The sequence below is a fragment of the Malaya genurostris genome, chromosome 3, assembly GCF_030247185.1.
Source record: "Malaya genurostris strain Urasoe2022 chromosome 3, Malgen_1.1, whole genome shotgun sequence".
Lineage (NCBI taxonomy): Eukaryota > Metazoa > Arthropoda > Insecta > Diptera > Culicidae > Malaya > Malaya genurostris.
Window position 1 is genome coordinate 248,334,059 of NC_080572.1, and position 23,336 is coordinate 248,357,394.

General features: G+C 37.1%; 1 protein-coding gene across 3 annotated transcripts in view; it reads left to right on the forward strand.

The window, feature by feature from the left end:
* The window catches only part of LOC131436117 (terminal nucleotidyltransferase 5C), a 255,864-nt gene that overhangs the window by 151,640 nt on the left and 80,888 nt on the right, over positions 1-23,336 (forward strand). Inside the window, exon 2 of one of the 3 annotated variants that reach the window (XM_058604615.1) lies at positions 20,223-20,295. The exons of the other annotated variants lie outside the window; for them this stretch is intronic. The gene's annotated coding sequence lies outside the window, so the exon portion shown is untranslated. The remainder of the gene's footprint in view (positions 1-20,222; positions 20,296-23,336) is intronic. 3 annotated transcript variants of the gene reach the window in all.

Genomic DNA, 23,336 nt, shown 5'->3' on the forward strand with positions numbered 1-23,336 from the left:
TTGACGACGACGACGACGATGATGACGAAGACGACGGCGGCGGTGGTTGCATCTGTTTGTGGGGGGCGAGGAATATCTGATTGAGTGTTTTCATGATTCCCAAACTGGTTGCTGCCCCGATAAACTACTACAAAGCGGTCTAGCGGCTGCACATTACAACACTATGCTCCTCATAAACAGACCCGAGGGAGGCTGGTAGGCAGGCAGGCGGACGGACAGACAAACAGACAGACTTTCGGTATCCACCTTGGGACTTGGGAGCTGGGAAACACCCATAAAAACTACCACTGGTTTAACAAAGCGTCTCTGAAGAGAGTGTAGCTATGCGCTGGGAAACCCCCTTATTTATGCCGTTCCAACTCTGTGCCAACGACCCACTTCTAGGCCGTCGAAAACTGTGGCAACTTGATCGGCGCTAAGCATTCATTCATCAGGTGATGATGATGGATCTGAGAAGATACTTTCCAGTTCCAGAGTTTCATTTGCCTGTTTGCTTTTTCATCTTCATCTTCGAGTGGTCTCCGAACTGGAAACCGGCGAGATCTCGAAAGCCCCGCTCTCGCCCTAGCATTATCGAAATAATTTGACTGTCAACCGAAGGGGAAAGTGAATCGAAAATCGATCCGCGGATCGTCTAATTAACATAAATTAACATCTCTTCCGTAGGGGCTTTTCCCGATTCACTCGAAGGTGGTAATTTATTTGGGAAGCCGGACGATGATTTTCTGCGATCTCATATTGCTAGTGGCGGCATCGGTTTTCTGATTGAAATGATGAATGTGATCTGCTTTTTTTGTTTGGTCTGGTGCCTAAAAAAACAAGCGAAAAAGTAAAAGTTCCGATCATTTTTGGGTCTCGACAAACGGGTTGATGTGCTGTCTGAAGAAAGAAATCACAGTTTAGTTGGAGAAATTATTGAACTAATTGGAAGAAATGCTAGAAGTTTGTAAGACAAGAAATAAATAAGAATCCTTCATTCCTGGCCCCTTCACCGAATATCATTTGACTAATTCTGCTAATGTCAATATACCAAATTTATTATTGTGAGCAAGGTATCTATTACATCTCTTTCGAAGAAGAGACTGTTTAGGGTTTGAATCATTTTTTTTAATTTAAAATTTGTTAGGCATATGCTAGGTACTCGTGAGCAACTGCACAGTGGTTCAAAAGCGCAATTTCACGCTCTTAATTGATAACTCATAGGATCGTGGTTTTTGAGGTACAGTATCTTCAGCAAAGTTGCTCAGAATGATAGACGCCATCTTTTGGCAAATTTTATTCATGTGATTAATCCCCCTAAAAGTGAGATAAACATTTTATTTTAGCTCAGGGCCAACATAGGGGCTAAGTAACTTCGACAAAGTTGTGCAGAAAGTTATTTCAAACAACTTTGCTGAAGGTAGTACCCGTAACTTGAGTGTAATTCAAGATATAATGTATTTTCTGAAAAGGGTGTCCAAAAACCAGTTTTTGTAAGAAAACATATATATTTTCAATTTATATGAGTTTTTCATATTATACAAAGTTTTTCATCTTTAAAAACTACACAACTTTCTCGAACATACTATGCTGCTATCATTTCAGTTTAATGAAATATAGCAATTTTTCATGTTTTTTTTAAATAAAATTCTAACTTGTCTATTATCAAAAGGCGCAGGAAGGTGCAGATGAGACTACTTACATATTAAACTACTTCAAAAGAGCTTTCAAACCGTGGTTGAATTACTCGTCTGCGATCGTCTGCAGGCGAGATATGTTCTTTTCAAAAATCCTTGTCCTTGACATTTTCAATGATAAGGTTCATTGTATTTCAGATCAGATTTCAGTATATATTCATTACTATGGTACTTGCCACAAAATATTATTTTTTGTGCACATTGAAGTCTATAAATTGAATAGTTTTGTAACTGTTTTGTCACGACTTTTAAAAAAGTCATAATCAAATCGAATTAAGTTATGTCATCTTCTGGTAGAGAAAAGTATGATCAAAACTCATGTTTCAGTTATTTGTATTTATTTTTTGATAGCTGGCAATGTTCTTAACCAGCTAAAAGACTCTTAGCATCGTTCGACAGATTCTTCTTGGACTGTTTTGGCCATTCACGAATATTTGTAACCAAAGGATCCAATGAAACTAATTACCAATTCATGGGATCCCGATTCGTAAGTGATCTGGATTGCTCGCGTGTATAATACTCCCGACATCTGTATAAATGAAACTTCTTAATCATTATGAACAGTACAATATAGCAAGCGTTTATCGATCTCCACTTTAATTGATGAATAGAAGATATTTATCCACAGAGCTTTTCTATAGAAAAAACTTACCAAAACATGACTTTTTTCAAAGTCGTGGTTTCTTATCTCACTTTTAAAAAAACGTCGGACAGTTACTTTAAAAAAACCGTCTGTAATTATTACTATACTTTTCTATTTGTAGACTGCGATGTCCATAAAAACCTTTTATTGTAAGAGTTTCCATGGTAACGAATATATACTGAAATCTGATCTGAAATACAATGAACCTTATCATTGAAAATGTCAAGGACAAGGATATTTGAAAAGAACATATCTCGCCTGCAGACGATCGCAGACGAGTAATTCAACCACGGTTTGAAAGCTCTTTTGAAGTAGTTTAATATGTAAGTAGTCTCATCTGCTCCTTCCTGCGCCTTTTGATAATAGACAAGTTGGAATTTTATTTAAAAAACATGAAAAATTGCTATATTTCATTAAACTGAAATGATAGCAGCATAGTATGTTCGAGAAAGTTGTGTAGTTTTTAAAGATGAAAAACTTTGTATAATATGAAAAACTCATATAAATTGAAAATATATATGTTTTCTTACAAAAACTGGTTTTTGGACACCCTTTTCAGAAAATACATTATATCTTGAATTACACTTAAGTTACGGGAATAGTACCTTCAGCAAAGTTGTTTGAAATAACTTTCTGCACAACTTTGTCGAAGTTACTTAGCCCCTATGTTGGCCCTGAGCTAAAATAAAATGTTTATCTCACTTTTAGGGGAATTAATCACATGAATAAAATTTGCCAAAAGATGGCGTCTATCATTCTGAGCAACTTTGCTGAAGATACTGTACCTCAAAAACCACGATCCTATGAGTTATCAATTAAGAGCGTGAAATTGCGCTTTTGAACCACTGTGAACTGGTTCACTCATATTTAGATTACCCATTCTAGCTCAATCCATACGATCAAAGTATGTGGGTTCGTGAATATTTCATAAGTGATTCAAAACCAACTCAACCATTCAAAAATAACGATCACAGAAAAAAATTATGAATTTTACAGGTGACATAATTCTAAATCCAAAACAATTCATAACTACTTATTTTTTCAAATGACGCAATGTTCCACTCGTTCAAAATTATACAAGCTACGAATGTAACTTAAACTCGACTAACAAGTGCCGCTGTATGGATTTATATGTATCAATTATTCAACAAGCAGATATGAACTTCTGTGGTTCAGCCGATAAACTGACGTTTTTTGTGATCTAATGTTTCTCGATTCAAATCGCGTTGATGCTATATCGATCTTTTGTTCTTTTATTTCATTCGATTTCAAGCCATGTAATTTCCAAATCACACAATTTTACATGGTCTTGAATACCAGTTCGCTTTCACATCTCATCCAAGTCAGTCGATAAAACAAAACCGCTTACGTTCGGGACAGAAGAAACCAAGTACAGTATTGTGTAGTGAACAATAGAACGACCTCGAAATGAGTGAACCAAACGAACAAAAGCTACCGCCGACACGACAGAATACAATTGTTGTTACAACAAATAATGTTATTTACATCCAGTTTTATAAAGAGTTGGATGGAATTAAATTCGCAAAAGACAATAATAATGTGCATTATGTGGAGCACGAGAACATTGAGTACAACATTCCAGTATACATGGAAGATAGTGCTATAGAAGTGCGTGTGCATGATCTTCTCTCAAGCGTCACCGATTCATATATTCGCAAAACTATGTCCCAATACGGAGAGATTCTCTCTATCGAAAAAGAAAAGTGGAAGAATTTTTTCCCCGGTATTTTAAATGGCGTACGTTTATTACGCATACACTTGAAGAAGGCTACACCTTCTTATGTGATTTTCGGTCAAGATACAAGAATTCCGTGCAAATCACTTGTTACCTATGACAATCAGATGGTCACATGTCAATATTGCCAAAAAGCTGTTCACTACGGTAAGTAATGTGATAAACTGGATAAGGAGACAACTATACCAAAGGACAAAGGTTCCTCCTTCACACCAACCCCAAGCAACCCCAGTACACCTGTGACAGCCACCAACAACAATGAAGCATCCCCTTCAACGAATCCATCATCATCCCCTATAGAACAAAGTACACCAGCTTCAGTTAACAACTTACCCTCCAACCAACCAACAATTGCAACCAATGTACAACAAGGTGCCCTAGAAAAAAGGTGACAACGAGATCCAACTCAAAAAAAATATTTAAAAGATCGGCTCAATCGGCCACGTAAAGCTCGTACGCAAATAGGCCTGAATAAAAATATCTTTTGAATAAAAAAAATGTTCTTGAATATAAATTTGTGTGAAAAGCGATCCTCTATTTATGTGCTTCTTATAAAATGTAAAATCACTAGATTTTTGCGAACTGTGATGGTTGTTAGGTTTTGTATCACAGGAAAATGATAACATTTAACTTTTATACAGTTTGCGTCACGAAAAAGTGAAATTGAAAACTTGAACTAAAAATATATATGTTTGACTGTGAAAACCAAACTCGAACCTGAGAATAATTTTTCTTCCAAATTCGAACCCGATACGTACCCGTTAAAAAATATAACCGTTTTTATCCGTACTCGACCTGAGCCCGAAAAAGTTCTGGTTCGAATACCCGAAACCCGACCAAAATGTTGAACCCGAACCGTACTTATTCAAAATGAAAAAATGGTCACCCATACCCGACCCGAATCCGATCCGTACCCGTCGGGTTCGGATTCGGATCGAGTTTCGGGTACAAACATTCGAAACCTGGCCATCTCTAGTGTGTATGTGACAAATATTGTCACTCAATTTTCTCGGATATGGCTTAACCGGTTTTCACAAGCGCAGATTCAAATGAAAGGTCTTAGGGTTCAATACAAATTTTCCTAATTTCATTTGGATCCGACTTCCGGTTCCGGAGTTACAGGGTAATATGAATTTAAATAGTGCACTGTTCTCAAACTTGAACTTAAATTCAAATGAAAGCTATTATAGTCCCATACAAGGTTCCTGAATTTCATCCAATTCATTCAGGTTCCGATTTTCAATTCCGCATTTACAGAGTGATGTCTTTAAAAAAACCTTTTTTAATCCACCTAGTGGTGTAAAGATGTCTTTTTCATATTATTGTTATTTTCAAAAACATCACTAGAAGATTCTCTTCCAAACTTGAATAAAATCAGAAATGTTATGTCAAGTTAAAATTGAACACAGCACGCTGTGTGCTAGGCGGTAGTGTTTTCTTCTTTCGTATGAGCACGTACCGATGCGTACCGGTTTTGCATAATTTTGTATGATAGTTTGAAAGTTTTGACACTCATTGCCATCTAATTTAGAAACAGGAACACGGATCTGGATAAAATCGCACAGTATCTTTTAAGACGCTGAGAGCTTTAATATGAATCATGATTTGCGAAAATCGGTAAAACCGTTCCTGAGAAATTGAAGTGAGTTTCGTTTTTGGAGCTTTTCTTCACTTACCGGTGCTTTCGGAACCGGGAACTAGTAGTCCCAAAGTAGATTTATATATCGACTAATTAAGGAGTTCTACCAACTAGATGAAACTATCAATAAGTTTTAAAAAATTTGCACTTCGTTTCGCCATCACTTGTGATAAACTACTAATGAAAATCGCACTGTAATGTCAGAACCGGAAGTCGGATCTGGATCAACTTCTCGGGGACTTTAAAAAATTTAGAGATCTTTTATTTGCATTTAATTTTGTAAAAATGGGTTAAGAAATTTTCGAGTAAATTGAATGCGCATTTTCTCATATACAGGGTCCAGCACTCGAAGTGTAACCAATTAAAAAGGCCATAAATTCAGTTTGGAAAATTACTTTTACTTAATTCAAAGTACAAAATGTGTAAAAATAATACAAAATTCAGAATCAATTCACTTTTGCTCGATATGACCACCTTTTGCCTTGACTTGATGACTTGAGAGAGCGAAGGAGTTGCTTCGTTTGGCCGAAAGCGGTCAATTTCCGAACATTGTATTTTCTGACGAGAAAATTTTTCCAATTGAGCAATTCGTAAACTCTCAAAACGATAGGGTTTACTTGACCGACCGTTCATACGAGAATTTGAGTCATCGATTGGCCACCAGGAGGCAGCACCCGCAACAGATAATGGTTTGGGCCGCTGTAACCGCAGATGGGCGCTCTCCAATCGTTTTCATCGAGCCTGGCGTCAAGATAAATGCGACATATTATCGGGAAAGTATTCTGGAGGTTGCTTTGAAGCCGTGGGCAGACAAACATTTCGGTGGCAGACCATGGACGTTTCACCAGGACTCGGCACCGTCTCGCAAAACTCGAGTGAACCAAGAATGGCTGAAAAACAACGTTCCGAACTTCATCACGTCCACACAATGGCTCTCGAATTCACCAGATGCGAATCCAATGGATTATTCTCTTTGGGCCATTTTGGAGAGCAAAGTCCGAACTAAAAGATACACCAGTCTCGAGGCGCTGAAAAAAGTTATTGTCCGCGAGTGGGCCAAAATACCTGCAAGTCACATTCGGCCAAACGAAGCAACTCCTTCGCTCTCTCAAGTCATCAAGTCAAGGCAAAAGGTGGTCATATCGAGCAAAAGTGAATTGATTCTGAATTTTGTATTATTTTTACACATTTTGTACTTTGAATTAAGTAAAAGTAATTTTCCAAACTGAATTTATGGCCTTTTTAATTGGTTACACTTCGAGTGCCGGACCCTGTATTTGCACATATACCCTGTAGTTCAGGAAATGGAAGTCGCAGCGGGATAAATTTCAATAACGATCTATGGGACCATAAGAACTTTCATTTGAATCTGAGTTTTTGAAAATCGGTCTTGTCATCTCTGAGAAAAGTCGGCAAAAAGGGAAATAATGTTACTCAATTTTCTCGAAGATTGCTCAGACGATTTTCACTACTCAGATTCAACTGAATGGTTTTAAGATGCCATAATAATATCCCAATTTTGATTCAGATTCAACTTTCGGTTCCGGAGATACAAGGTGAAAAAGCTCTTTTCAAAGGCAAGGTGACGCGTTTATTCACAGTCGAATAAAAGCAACAACGTGTTGGTGTTTCAGAGCAGTTTACAGGAAAAATCGGATTGTTTATCGTTGATATGTGACAATGGATGAAACATGGATCCATCACTTTACTCCGGAATAAAAACTATCATTATTTGAGTGGACTGCAGCCGATGAACCACGTTCGAAGCGTCCAAAGACATAGCTATCCGCTGGGAAGATTGTAGATTCAATGTTTTAGAGTAGCACATGGTATAATTTTTTTCGATTATCCTGGGGAAGGGAAAACAATCAATAGCGAATAGCGTTGCTAGATCGTTTGGAAGCAACTTCGTAAAGTGTTGTTCACCTTTTCTTCTGTTTTTCGCAAAAAACGCTATGAAAATTCAAAAAAATGCTATGAATATATAATATGAAAATATAGCAAAAAGAACGGAAGGTTGGATTGAGCCTACTGGTTGAAAATTTTCTTTTCATATTTGAGGAATACTCAAATACTTTAAATTCATACTCGTAAAATTGAAACGTGAACATTTGTTTTCATTAATTCAAGCTCCCAAGGGGTAGAGAGACAAAGTAAATCTCAAATGTCTTTAGTGGTTGAACGACAGAACAGAAAATAGATTGATGGAAGGGTGCTTACTAGCGATAAAGACTGCACTTGAAAAAAATGTGATTGAAATAGTGACTGACTATTTTTGAAAAGTAATAAATCGAATATTTTTTAAATATTCAAGGAATAATAACACATTTGCTTCGTTCCTGCAAAGTAGCTTTATTCAATCTTCCCTTCTACGGAAATGTCCGAACCTGAGACTTATCAATGCCATCAAATCCTGCGCAACATTTGTGCCCTCTTTCTTGCACACTTTTCAGTCAAATCATTGACGTTGTTTGAAGATCTTCCCTGTTGTCCGGAGCTTACTCATAGAAATTGCCCAAAATTCGAAGTTCTGGCGAGTTTGGCGGATTTGTCTTCTTCGGCACAAAAGCAACATATGTAGTTGGCTTCGCGCGACTGCCTCACCAGTTTCGCGTAGTGGCACGATGCCATATCCGACCAAAATAGAGTCTCACTCTCGTTAGATCAGAGGAAGGGCAGCACGCGCTTCTGGAGGCACTTTTCTTTATATATTTGCTGAATAGAATCGGAGGTGAATTGAATGTAAATTGCACTATAGGGTTTGTTCAGTTGATCTCAGTCACATTCTTTAGGTCGAATAGGCATTCGCTCTTCAAACAAAATTTCTGTTTCTAGTAGTGAAGGTCGAATGCGCCACCTGTTAAAACATCATCGAAAGTGTCTAATTGTTCACAACATTTTATTGCTGCCGTTGTCTCGGCCGTAAGCGATATCTCGTGTCTACTAAATTGAAAGAGATGGTTATGCAAACTGAATTTTATTTTAATTGTTATGTTGAGTTCGAACTCATACACTTCGAAAATGCCTCTAATATTTCTAATCAATTCTTCGAAGAGTTCACTTTGTTTTCGATGGAATTTTATAGTCAGCTATTTTTGCCTTCCATATACCTAGAATCTCCGCCGATTTTTGCCTTTCTCTATAGAAAGGAAATAGAATTACTGGAAAACCCGACTTTCGAATGGAGCCTCGGAGACCCACAGTGTTATATACCATTGGAAAATGTCTTGGTACCGGAACTCTAATCGTATAATTGACGTAACCGACCGTTTCCTTACAGTCCAATTTTCTCAGAGATGGGTGAACCGATTATAACAAACTTAAGCTCGTTTTAAAGCTAGTATTGAGTCATTGCTCAGGTATGTACATCAAACGGCAGTCACTTCTGATTCCAGATATATAATTTTATAAATGACGTAACCGACGAAACGCATTTTTTCTCTTACCGCTCAATTTTCTCGGAGATAGCTGAGTTGGTTTCACAGACTTAGGCCCATTTGATAGTTGCTGCTGAATTGTGGATCAAATTTGGAGATTAAATATGCCTGTCACTTCTGGTTCAGGAGATATGATGGTACAAGTGACGTAACCGACAAAAATCATTGTTTTTACCGTTAATTTTTTTTAGAGATGGCTAAACCGATTTGAACACGCTAGTATTGATTCATTGATCAGGTATGGAGATCAAATAATTGCCATCTCTGTTTTGGAAACTATAATGGTATAAGTGACGTAACCGACAAAACGTTCTTTATTTCTTACCGCTCAATTTTCTCGGAGATGGCGGAACCGATTTCAACAAACTTAGGCTTGCTTGAAAGCTACTGTTGGGTCGTTGATCAAGTTCGAAGATCAAATAGCTGTTATTTTTGGTTCCGAAGATACGATGGTATAAGTGACTTGACCAATTAAAACGCGTTTTTACTCTCCGTTCAATTTTTTCGGAGATGGTTGAACCGATTTCAACAAATTTGTGGCTCGTTTGGAAACTACTATTGTCTCACTAAACTAGTTTAATGTTCAAATGGCTGTAACTTACGATTTCGAGGATGTAATGGTATAAGTGCCGTAAACGTCAAAACTTAGTATCGCTCAATTTTCTTGTAAATGGAATAATCAATATTAATAATTTTAGGCTCGTTCTAGACTGAAATTGGGCAGTGGGTCGAATTCGAAGATTATATAGCTGACATTTCAAGTTTCGGAGATATAATCGCACTAGTGACGTAAACGACAGAAAATATTTTTTTTGAATAATTATATCAGATAGTGACCCATGATCACATTCAAATGTATTATTGCTGATACGCTTGGTCAGAGAAATGCTGCCGAATATGTGGCCTAAACGATAAACGTTAGCTTTTGTGAACTACCCGAATCAATCTGAATAAATTGGTATCAAAAATGTGCCCAAATCCGTATCAGAAATTATCTCAACAGGAAACAAATATTTTAATGAGACTTAGTCGAAGGAAGAGAAATGCATTATCACACCAACAGGTGGATTAATAACAGTTCTTTCCGTTATTTTTATTCGAATATTTGACTGAATTGGCAATACTCATTTGTAGGATTTGTTATTTTTCGTTTGAATAATATCGGTAGAATAGGTTTGATCCATTTCAAAAGACTGTCTAGATCAATTTTGGGAAAACAAAGTTTGCAACGTGGTTTTTTGGTCACGTTCAGAAATTTTAGTTAAAAAGCCGGCGAGGATGCTGCCGACATCTGTTCGAGTTGGAGCAAAATGCGTCCATTAAGTCGTAGATGAGACTCGAAAATCAAATGGTTGACACTTTCGGTTCCGGAGACATAGTCGTTAGAGAGACGTAACCGACGTACCGAACTTCTTTTTCTATAAGCACAGTTTACTCAGTGAAGATTTAACAGATTTTGACAAAGATTTGCTCCTTTAAATCGTGTGGTGTGTTTACGGATCAAGTTCAAATGTATTATTGCGAATACGCGGGATCACGCTCCGACGAAATATTCGTATAAGTGACGTAAACGACAAAGTGAATGGCTCCGAAATGACTCGCTACCTAAATCGATCTACGTTCGAGCATGATTAGCGCTGGTACAGATGGTCGATTTCTATGAACTTTCAACTAATCCGAATCAGTAACCGAATTACAACCAGGACAGGTCTCTCCCGGATTGGCGGTTCAATGCCTGGGGCGCTGGTCTTACAAGCCAATTGTCGTATGTTCGAGCCCCGACCTGGAAGGATTCTTAGTGTCAGTAGGATCGTAATACCATCCATGCAGTGGTTTTGTTGTACGCTATAAAATCGGCTGCGAACTTTTAGTTGAAACAGAAAAGAAAACTTCACAAAAAGAAATGTAATATCAAGACTTTCGCTTTTCAGGTCTCTTAAAATTAATTCGTTTTACTTCTCCAAGGGGGTTGGGTGTTTCTATTGTTAAATAAATCAGTAATCCTTGATTGATCGAGCTAGAAATGATATCATCCAATCAACAACTAAAAGAATATTAGATGAGTTTTCTACACCTATAACATTGATGTAAATATTGCAGAACTATTATCCTAAGTGGCTGCCTTGAGTTACTCTTAATATTGAACTGCACGGAGGTATGACATTCTGGAAATTATATAACTTAGCTGTTGAAATGCTTTAATTTTGACATTTTTGGACATTTCTAGTCAACACCATTGACTACATTGAGAGAAGATGAATTGAAAGGTATTATATCCCCATTGCATTATCTAATTGAAAACAAACGGTTACAATGGCTTTTATGTCACCTCTTTGTAGGAAGACACTGGTTATATAGCACTAGTTTACCAACAGGCAACTAAAAATCGAAACAACAAACTAGTCGTCATTTTTTCTCGCCCCACGGTTGTGGAAAGTTGTGCCAAGTTTTTTTTTCTTTTTTCGTTCAACTTTCATGGCGATCGACGGACTCTTGGCAGGGGTTGGGTGCTGGTGTTGGATGTAGATTCAAACAAAGCAGCGGCTACTGGTCGAAAGCAATTCGCCATCAGAACTAATGACAATTTGTGCTCAATATTTTTTTTGGAGCGAAAACACTTTTTCCTTTCTGCGTTTGGCGTCTGTTTGGAATAAAATTTCCATCGAAAGTGACGTTCTCACCGGTGTTGTTTTGATATCAACCGGAATCAATTAGAAATTGAACAATTAAATTAACAGGTGATAGCGCGATTTTCATGTTATCTGGCACGCCATTTTTGGCAGAATTCGTGGAAAGTTGATCGTGCCTTGCCACCTTCGCGTAAACAAGAATTGAGTTTGAGTTGTTGTTTGTTTTTTTTTTTGCAAACGTCGCCTTAAACCGGTTGCCTGAATGAATCCGGCGGACTCGGTGAATCACGACGTCTCGCTCGACGTCGACGACGATCTGCTCCACCATCTGCTACATGATTTGACCCCCACTCGCTGGCTTATTCAATCACATCGGACCGAGCGGTGTGTCCGCGCTTTGACTTCTAGGAAAAGCACAGTTCGTTCTGGTGCAGATCAACAAACAAATAAATAAATAAATCTCCGCTCGCCCGGGTAGAATCGTGGGTAATCATTCTCTGGGTGAACGGAACGCGGCGAGACGGAAGTCTGATGGGTTGTAGATTAGCGTAGTTTTTTTTTTGCAGCGCTCCACCAGTCGGCCACCATTCGACTAGCGATGTGCGGTCATTTTTACGACGAGAACGACGAGTTGCGTTGGCGATGATGAATGCGATGGGACGAACCTCACGTTAATCGTTTTCAGTCGTGACACTTGGCAGACAACACACAAATGCTCAGCTGATTGAACTTGAGCTTGGTGGATGGAATTTTACTATTGTTTTCATTTGACGCTTTGGGTTTGGATTAACCTTTCACGGTTGCTTTTACAGATGCTCCCTGACTTTGCTGGATATACTTTAGTTTGTGTATTTGGTCGAAGTAGAACAGATTCAGATGAGCCACTGCCTTTGGAATTATCAAATATAGTTTTATATAACTTTTTTTTTAAGTTTTTTTTTAAATTTTTCATCGATTTTTTCATTATTGGCTTCTGTTAAGTCGCGCAAGCTCTTCAATTTGAACTGCCAAAGCACTGATTGGTCGAAGACGAAACGTCAAAACTCGTATACTAGGTCACCTACATCTTGCATAAATTTGGGCTACTGCCTCATCAGTGCACGTAAGTAATCCGAAACTTGCTTCGTCGGAGACAGCAGTTTTGATATCCCACTTGGGTGCAATTTAAAAAAAAATTATCACTCACAGTAGAGATGAACATTACAGTTAATGCTAGGTCACGCAATCAATTCAATATGAACTGCTAACGCACTGATGAGTTGAAGACAAAATATAGAAACTAACAATTGGTTTGGAACCAATAAACAAGATAAGTTACTAAGAGAGGTCTGTGCATAACAATGCACTCTTTGGTTACGCATGATTACGTTTGTATTCCAGTCAAAGTCATTTGTATATTTCAATATTTCATATATCTCAATGTTTGAGTGAAAGAAACTATCAAAATGCTGCACAGGATTCATTTCCGGCTTTCAGAAAGGACAAGTTGTGGAATTCTCTACGAAATGCACTAAACTGATGATTATTTTTGATGCAATCAAATGCTAGGTTTATTTGCGCTCGTATGGTGCTAATTTCGCCCAGCGAATGGTGCCCAAAGCTAATCAAATTATTCCAGGTTTGCACTATACTGATGATTTTTACCTTCGATTTGCAAGGAAGTAATCTTAATAGTACTTTAGATAACGCTTGGAGCCATCAGAACTACTGATTTTGTGTAATGTTCCCCATCGTTGTCCTCATCCAGCAGCTGGATGACGCAATCGCTGTTGTTTGAAACGAAATTCGCACTGTGAACGTCCAACAGTACAAATGCTCACAGATAAACCAGTGGTTATTTTTCTGCGTTTAGGTTTGAGGAACGGAGCCTCATATTTGCCGTTGACTGAAGCACCAGTTGAATGATGCCAGGTGTAGTTGCACTGTCTTGACGTAGATGGCGGTCTGCGCACTCGATGTGTCTCCGTTTATGTCTTATCATAGACTGAAGCTAGCAAACGTGCAACAGGGTCTATTTAAAGATTTGGTTGATTTGGATGTTACGTGTTTGGTCCTTTTGTCGTGAATATGACTTACTTTACGATGGGGCGCCTTTTCAAAATTAGCCATATGGAAGAATTGGCAGAACTTAATCGTGAATATCTCGACTTGTATTAATGGCAGCAACATAATTCTTTCACTATTTCATCAAAATATGATCAGGAATTTAGGGTAATAGTTTGAATAGTGTGAGATAACCACAAACAACTCAAAAATTGAAGTTTTCTCAAAATTTGAAAACAACGCGGAAAACTCTTTACTTTCGCTTGGGTTTTTCGCGCAAGGACGACGATGTTGAGGTAGTCAGGCACATATTTTGAACTGAACAACTGAAGCAGACGTCGGGGCGAAAAGACGCATTCAAACAGCGGCATCGGAGAGCGCACCTTCTGCGTGGTTACCTCAAACGCTCAGGTCGTAGTTCTCATTTACCATCCGATCGCCAAGACGAGAAGACGCATTAAACCAGTTTTGCATCATTTGGCACTGCGAGCGGATGTCTTGCGGTTTGTACGCAAAGCTAGTTTCAACTCAAACAAGAGCGATTGCATCATACAACAGAGCTTCTGGTCGTTTGCATTGGAGAGAAAGAAAACGAAAAACGAAAAATGGACAACATTGTATAAAATTAGCCGTTCTAATGGCTCTAAATGTTATCTAAAGAACTATTAAGATTCAGGGTGGCAAGTGACCGGGAAAATCGGGAAAACCGGGAAATAGTCGGGAATTTGGTTTTACCGGGAAAAACCGGGAAAAAAGTCGGAAATTTTAGTGCAAATCCGGGAAAAAAATTTACTAGTCCTAATTTTAGTAACGATTTTCAGCATCATGATTTTCCTGATACAACAAATGAAAAGATGAAGGCCATTTGAAGTAGAAGTTCAGTACAAGTTTTGAAACTTCATATTGTCCCTCACAGGTTCAATGGAGCCAACACCTTTGCAATTTTATATCAATAAGAGCTTTCTTAGTTGTCATCAATCACAGCAAAATGAATGCTCATAATGAAAAATAAGGATAATTTGGATGCTTCTGCTGGATTTCTATTAAATCTCGACAAATATTAGAAAAGATTCCAAGTGTAAATGACAGTTTCTCTTTGTTTATTTTCTCTTTCAATTATTCCTTTCCAACATTTTTTTAACAGCAGATCGAAAGTTGATAGTTTCAGTCGTTATTCTATGCAAAGTGTAAGATAGAGGAACTGTCATTTGCACTTATTACCTTTTCTAGTGTTTTTCTTCGAATTTCAGAATAAGTATGCATAATGGTAAAAGTAACATCAGGTGACATGTTTGATTTTTTTTTAAGAATTCTTAGGAGCCGTGTTTTTAGTTGCCAGCCAATGATTTCCCCAATTTCACCAAAATTTGTCTCAGTAATGTCAAATTGTGACTATACTTGTTTAGTAATCTTGGTATTGATTTCAATAGGATTCACAAAATCGAGCTGTCGACTTTCATTTTATTTACCGTTTGCAAGGAGTATTTGATTTCCTTCTTTGACAGCTGAAATTGGTTTCGCAGAGTTCATAAGAGCCTGTTCAGTGTCGATGATAGGAGAATCAAATTTAGATCATCTCAGTCACTAGAGGCATAGATTGTTGTTATTTTTCCAAAGTGACAAGCGTGCATTTTAAGAATTCTAGAAGGATTTTGTTCTCTCGCCAAAACCCAACTCTGAAAGAATATCGTATATGTTGCTAGCAATGGCCTCTCGTCCTTATGTGCACCTCGTGCACAACTAGTCAAATAGGCTCTGTGAGAACTTGTATGCACACATTCAGGAGATGCTTCAGTGGCTTATGGTAGTTGAAAACAAATTGCTGTGTCAGTTGCAACGTCGAAACGGTTCTGATATCATACCATATAAGCAGTGCAAAAAGCAAAGTCCTGGCATTACGTTCCTTCCGTGGAATTTGGCCTTTCATTGCATGGCTAGTGCTACGATCCTACTGACACTAAGAATCCTTCCAGGTCGAGATTCGAACATACGACAACTGGATTGTGAGACCAGTGTTCTATGCATTGAACCGCTAACCCGGGCTGATATAAGCAGTACACAACCCGTAATTTTTGTCTCGAGACGCCACTGGTTGTTAGAAGGAATCAGGTTTGCGGGAGGAGTGTTGTGCTTTAGTTCATTCATTTTTAATTTTTAACCTTATACTATACCAGGCTAAAAAAGTTTTGGAATACACTAGAGATGGGCAGTCCGCATATGGTCCAAAAGAACTAGTTCTCCTCGACGATTGAGTGAACTGGAGTTCTTTATTGAAGAATGATAGCTCTCTATTCTTCTCAATAGAATAGTTTGCTGGTTTGAGGAATCTGGTAAAATTACGCGAAATTTGAATAAGTATACAAAAAATAGTGATTATTGGTAGAACACATGCAAAAAAACTTCACTATTATTGAATCTGTTTAGTACAAAATATAATTTCTAGCTTTCATATTATTTTCGAAAAAACATACAAAGTTTCAGAAAAACGAAAGAACGGTTCAATAGAACTAATTCTTTCGGTACAACTATCAGGTTTTCAACAGTTCTTTGAAATGAACGATTTTGCTCATTCCTAGAATATACTCCTGATTTGCATAAGTTTTAAAGAAGGACTGATTTTCCAGATAGCCTTGAAAGACTGATTCAGTGGTAGTCTTGAAAGAGATTGAATAGTTCGAAAAATAATTATTTTAATTTTATTTGTAAGAAAACTACAAAACACAACCAATAATCGTCGAATATGATGTGAAAGTTGCGCTTAAGAGCATTATTGGAAAAAGCAAGAAGTTTAAATAAATTGTGTTGATTTTTCAAGAAAATTGCACGATTTTTGATGCTTCATTCCTTCGTGAAATGCAAGACTGATCACTTTCATCACCGTTGGCCAGATATGTTTCTGTTCTAATCCTATCGAAGTTACTGGCGAAGTAATATACAAAATAAAGATGGAATACATTGGGCTGGATGGTACTGTTAGTTCAGAAGATGAACGTTTGGAACAGCTGTGGATGAGAGTTTTTATCGTAGTTTCAAGGAGATACCCGAAAAATACTTATTTCTCAACTCTCGATGTTTTTTTGGACATGTTGAAAAGCCGGGAATTTTTAGTCTCGCGCACCGGGAAAACCGGGAATAAACCGGGAAATTGAAATCGCTAATTCACTTGCCACCCTGAAGATTACTTCTTTGCAAATCGAAGGTAAAAATTGTCAGTTTAGTGAAAATCCAAAATAATTTGATTTGCTTCGTGCACTTTTCGCTGTGCGAAGATCGTTCGAGAAAATTGTTCCGAACTGTGCTAAATATCGTAGAGAATTCCACAATTTGGTCCTTCTAAAAGGTAAAAATGATTCCTGTACAGCATCTTGATAGATTCTTTCAATGAAATAAATCGCATATCCGAAATGAGATAATCGACGTGTGTCAGTTTCATTCGTATTCGCGTCATCCAGTTATGTCTCTGACATTACACACCCGTACTTTTTCACTATTTAAACATTGTTTACGTAATAAACGTGGTATTAACAGCAATATTACACCTTATTCCATTCGTTTCGTTAAAGAAGTAGAGAAAATACTCAAACAGGGAAAAAGTTATTAGGAAATCAAATCTGGAGTAACACCGCTACACTTTCGTATTGTGAAATTTTGCAAATGCACCCAGGTGAGCAAAGTAATAAAAGACGTAGTCCTACGTCAAAAATATTAAATATACAGGTAACGCAAATGTAAATATGACACAATTCAAAAGAACGTAATGCATCAAATGACTGATTCTTACAAAAAAATTGTGTCAAACATACCTAGCCTTTCAAGTTGACGTGTCAACATGAAATTTTCAGCCCTTGTGTAGTTCCAGTAAATTTGGCATGCATTTATTTCAGCTTTAATCTTTGTGTACTAAACATATAACGGTATGATTTTTTTTGTTAAAATTAAACACTAATTTTGAATGGAGAAATGAAAAACTTTTTTTCTTGGCAATTTTTTAGTTCCACGCCAATAGAAATGTTTGTTTTTTGACACAAACCAATCAGACGCCCATTGTTTGACTTCTTCGTAGGTATCGAAGTTTTGCTTAGCCAATGCGATAGGCCTATCGATGAAAACAAATGGTAGTCGGAAGGGGCCAAGTCTGGTGAATATGACGGATGGGGTAGTAGCTTCCACCCAAACGCTTTAGTATAGTATCCTGAACCGGTTTGGCTTCGTGTGCAGGTGCATTGTCGTGTAACACAATTACTTTGCAATATCTGCGAGAGCCGATTGAGGTCGATTTTCGATTAATCCTTGATTAAAATCTATCATTTGTAGTCAGTAGTATTTACAGTTTCACCAGGTTCTTAGAAGCTCACAATACATCACGCCTTTCCCGGGTAGAAATGATTTGCAAACCAATAACGAATTGTATTATTATTTAAACCAAACATCTCAATGGGAGAAATTAACATTATTTAGTTTGAAATGAGAGTTAAAATATCACAAATCATAACAAAGGCTGCATGAAAAAATAGCAACAAAATTTAAATTCTATCATTGTAATATCAAAGCAAGAACAAAATATTTATAGAAGGCGAATTTTTCAGGTAATTGATATTCTAACATTTAGAATAGAATTATTATTTATTTTATCTGAATCTGATGCGGTGTATTCGATATTATTTTTTTGAATTACTTGAAGATATAACTACTGGATCAATTGAACATAAAGAAATTGGAATAACTCATCAAAAACGAAACACTGTAAAATTTCTTTATTCCTTCGATAAAATATCAAGTATTGCTATGGCATCACAGAAACATCAAGAAAGATATTATGATAAAATTTGTTATTAATTTTATCTGGTGTCGATGTTGATGGTTGTCTCGGATTAATCCATGATATTTTCCGTTTAGTATTCTTAAAATAAATCAATTTTTCATTGTCAGTAACAATTCGATGCAAAACTGGTTTTCTTTGGTTTTATTTGGTTTTCCATCTGTCTTACATTCAATTCATGTGGAACCCATTTCCTACACTTTTGTACTTTCCTCATAGCTTTTAAACGATCAGAAACATTGCTGCCATTCGCTTTTAGCTAGACGTGTCATATTCGTCCTATATTGCTTGCAATTCGACGTCTTCAAATTTCTTTGATGGTCTTCCAAACAATTTCGGTCGTAATCGACGCAACCTCCAACTCACAAACAACCAAACAAAAAATGTTTGTTTTTAATCCGTAACATCTTCGTAACAATAATCTCCAACAGCAAACTCCTTTCACTTTCCACTACCCAAAAACCTGTCGAGATTGTTCGCGGCTGCAGTCGGAAATCTTCGCATCCCGCAAGTACTTTGCATTCCTGTCCCATCGCGTCGATTACGTGTATCTGCTTTCAGCCACGTTCCGGTTTATGGCAAATGTTATGCCATAATGACCAGCACCATCACCACCGGGGCAGGCACCGTGTGCGATAAAATCCGCAGAAAAAATTTCGAAATTGAAACATAAATAGAATTCGTGAGAACAAAACAAATCCAAAGAAAGCCTGCAACGGCTAAACTTGTTTGTTGCCATTACGTACCTCTATTACCCTGTCGTCTCCCATCAACCTCGCGCGTGTGTGTGTAGGTGTGTCAGTGCGCGATGGGTTTCGTCACGTGAGCTGCCGAAGAATGTCAACTATTTTCCATCTGTACGCGTGCGGATGCTTTTTTTTGTATTTAGTAGGCTGTTTTTTTGCGCGTTCTGAGTTTTAGCGCCTTGCATATTCATGTATCGTAGTCGGCTTTGGTTTAGAATGGACGGTACAACACTGTAGGAAATTTTGTATACAAATTGGGAAGAGTTGAGTACATTTTTTTTCAAATATTACTTCATTGTATGTTGGTCCAAAATCGGTGATTATGCGACATTAATCGATAGTTTCTGGTAATCGGTTTTAAACTGTTGGCGCGATTTGTTCCAGTGTATAGCAACTGTCACTGCCTATCGGAAGCCCTACACGAACGCTAGGTTGGCCAATGACGTACGCAGACATTTCGCCGCACATGGCCGATTGTTGGTTGACCATTTGCTGAGCCCAAGGACAGCGCACACGGCCACGAATGCCGAACCCGTTAAGCGGATTTATACGGGAATGTATTTTTTTTTTTGCGTGATTTGTTGGGGATATTCAAGTTCGATTAAGCGAACCTGTGCCGCCGCGTGTACGGCGAGATCCGGAATCGAAATCGATCGATACAGATTAGGGCCAATGCTGGGAATTACTGACGTAGATTACTGCAATCACAGTTTAGTATTTTTTTTTTCGTTTTTTTTTCGATTTCAAGGACCGACCTGATTCTACAGACTTCAAGGCACAATTGATGAATAGCAAACTAATGCTTCTTTCTTTCATTGTTTTTGTTTTTGCAGGTATGTGCGTCAGTGTACTTACAATTATCGTACTGAGTGATACTTGGAAATAACAACGCCGGTTTTGGAGAAGGTATAGTCGAGAGAATTTCTGTTTGTTTGTAAGTGCTCAAAACCAGGCATTTGGTCTTCAATTGAATTTCTTAGATTTGCGTATGGGTTGGTAAAAATCAAGAAATCAACGATGAATCTTCATTCTGCTCTAATATACAAATATTTGGCAAAGCTACTCGAAAAACCATTATCTATTCATTATACAAAAGTAGAGCGTCTTTAGTTTTTTTTTAGAAATTTATGGCGCAACATTCAGTTGAATTGATTATTATTTGTTTCTTTAGTAAATTTCTTGAAAATTATCAATGAAATCCTCAATAAATATTAAAAAAAATCACTGAATCACCGCAAATCGTGATGGATACAAATCGAACGAATGATTCTTAGGAGAGTTAGTATAGAAAATCCGTAAGCCTAGAAATAAATTCTATGAAGGATTTGCGACTTTTGCGACTAAACTGATATTTTCGCGATTAACAGAGAATTTCCTGGAAAGTAAACTATGAAACGTACTAAAGATCCTGCAGAAAAACCCGGGATTTCAGTAGGATCCCACATACGGTGGACCATGTAAAGAATTTCTTAACATTTTTTGAGTAATCTATCTAGTTCTGTAGAATCCAATTTAAAGACAGTTCTGTTATTTTGGCTACCAATTTCCGATTCCAGAAGTAGAGGGTTTTCCAATTACAGATGTCATATTGATTTTCAAAGAAAAATGGCATTTTCAGAGATAAATGATCGGATGTTTAAAAAGGAAGGTATGCCAGTATTAATGAAAGAAAAACAATATCAACCAAATCAGTCGGTGTTGAACAGTCGTTCGCACCGCGCGTGTATAGCTCTTGGCTCCTGGAATTTTTTTCTGGCTACCTAGAGTTTCAAGGATTCAAGGCTTCAGTCTTTTCAAGGCTACCTGAATCACTAATAGTTTTTTTAAAAGACTAACAATTACTCAGCCTTTCTCAAGGCTATACAAAGAGTGATATTCTAATATAATCAATCTTTTTCAAGACTAAGAAATTAATCAGCCTTTTTAAGGCTAGCTATTCAAGGGACTATTCTTCGAACTAATCAGTCTTTTTTAAGACTACCACAAAATCAGTCTTTATCAAGACTTTTCCAAACTAGGAGTCTAATCGAAGACTAATTTAGCCTATTTAATTTAATTTTAAATTTCATTCATTTTAAAAATGCCTGCGTCCAACCGGAAAGGCAACAAGCCTAAGGCTAAAAATAATTCAATACGGAATAAATCACAATCCGTTATGAAACATTTTTCTAATAACATTCACGATCTTATAGAATCTGAATGTAAAAATAAAAGACAACGGACGGATTTCCCTTCCGTTGATCCTTTGCCGTCTAACAATATTTACGAGATTCTTCCTGAATCCGATTGTAGCGACATAGAAGAAAATTCTTCAAAAATTCCCAAAATGGACGCTTGTTGTTCTGGGAAGAAACATCAATCTATGCCACCAGTGACGGTGATGATTCCCGACTTCAAAGCATTCCGTACTGAGCTTTCTAGTTTTCTCCCGGAAGTAAAAGTCTCATTTCAAATCGGACGAAGAGGAGAATGTCGAGTCTTGGTTGATGGATTGGGAGATTAGGAACGTGTTATCCAATATTTGTCCGAGAAACTTTATAAATTTTATTCATATGATATAAAATCAGACAGACCCTTCAAGGCTGTCTTGAAAGGCTTATCAAAGTACTGATGAAATTAAAAATGAACTAAAAGAATTGCTTGGTTTTACCCCTTCCCAAGTAATACTTATGGAAAAAAGAGCGAATGGTACTTCCAAACCACGCTCTGGTATTTCCCATGAACGTTACCTAATACACTTCAATCGAAGTGACGTAAACAATTCGAAAACTTTAGAAAACGTACGTTTCATTTCCCACATTAAAATTCATTGGGAACATTATAAACGGCATAATCGTATTGCAAACTTAACGCAATGTCGTCGTTGCCAAGGCTTCGGCCATGGAACCAAAAATTGTCATATGGATATACGGTGTTTGAATTGTGGTAAATCGCATTCGAAAGACGTTTGTCCAAAGAATGAAACCACTGATAAATTTTCATGTTCAAATTTCGATGGAAATCATAAATCCAATTATTTTAAATGTCCTGTCAGGGAAAAAATTTTAAACGCTCGTTCGCTTAGACAACAAGTCAAATCAACGACCTTAAATTTACAGAACATACCTGAAAATCAAAAAAACCGTTACAAATGCCACGCCTAATTCTTCTAAGGCACTTATTTCTTCGAAATTAAAACAAAAAACAGGTACGCCTTCCAATTGGTCTTCTAACGAAAACAATTTATTGACAGGTAGATCGACCTCGTCATCATCTTCTAATGTCAGTTACGCCAGTATAACAGGTAGAAATCGACCACTTAATTCTTCTAATGTAAAAAATCAAAACACAGGACCGCCTTGCAGTTCATCTTCTAACGAAAACAATTTATTAATAGGTAGACCGGCCAAATCATCTTCTTCTAATGGCAGTCTACCTACAAATATTCCTTCAATGCCATTCGCTTCTTTAAATGAAGTTGATTTAGGCGATATAACTGAAAATAAAATGATCTACCTACAAGATCAACTTTTTCAAATGATCATCCGAATGAATTTGACTTCATCACTTTTTGAAGCATTTCTAATCGGATGGTAATTTGCAAATAATATTATAATGAATTTAAAATTTAACAGTGATGTTAAATAATTATTTGAATATTTTAAATTGGAATGCTCGGTCTTTGAAATCGAGTGAAGATGAATTTTATAATTTTCTCAAAGTTCACAAAATTGTCACCAAATGTGAAATTGAAAAGCAATCCACATTATGTAGTTCATCGATTTGACAGGTTTACTGGAATGGGTGGTGGAGTTGCTATTTCTGTCCAACGGCAAATTAAACATCGATTTTTACCTTCTTTCAATACTAATGTTATTGAAAGCTTGGGAATTGAAGTTGAAACCATTCATGGAATTTATTTCATCGCTGGAGCATATTTGCCATTCCAATGCACCGGCGAACAATTA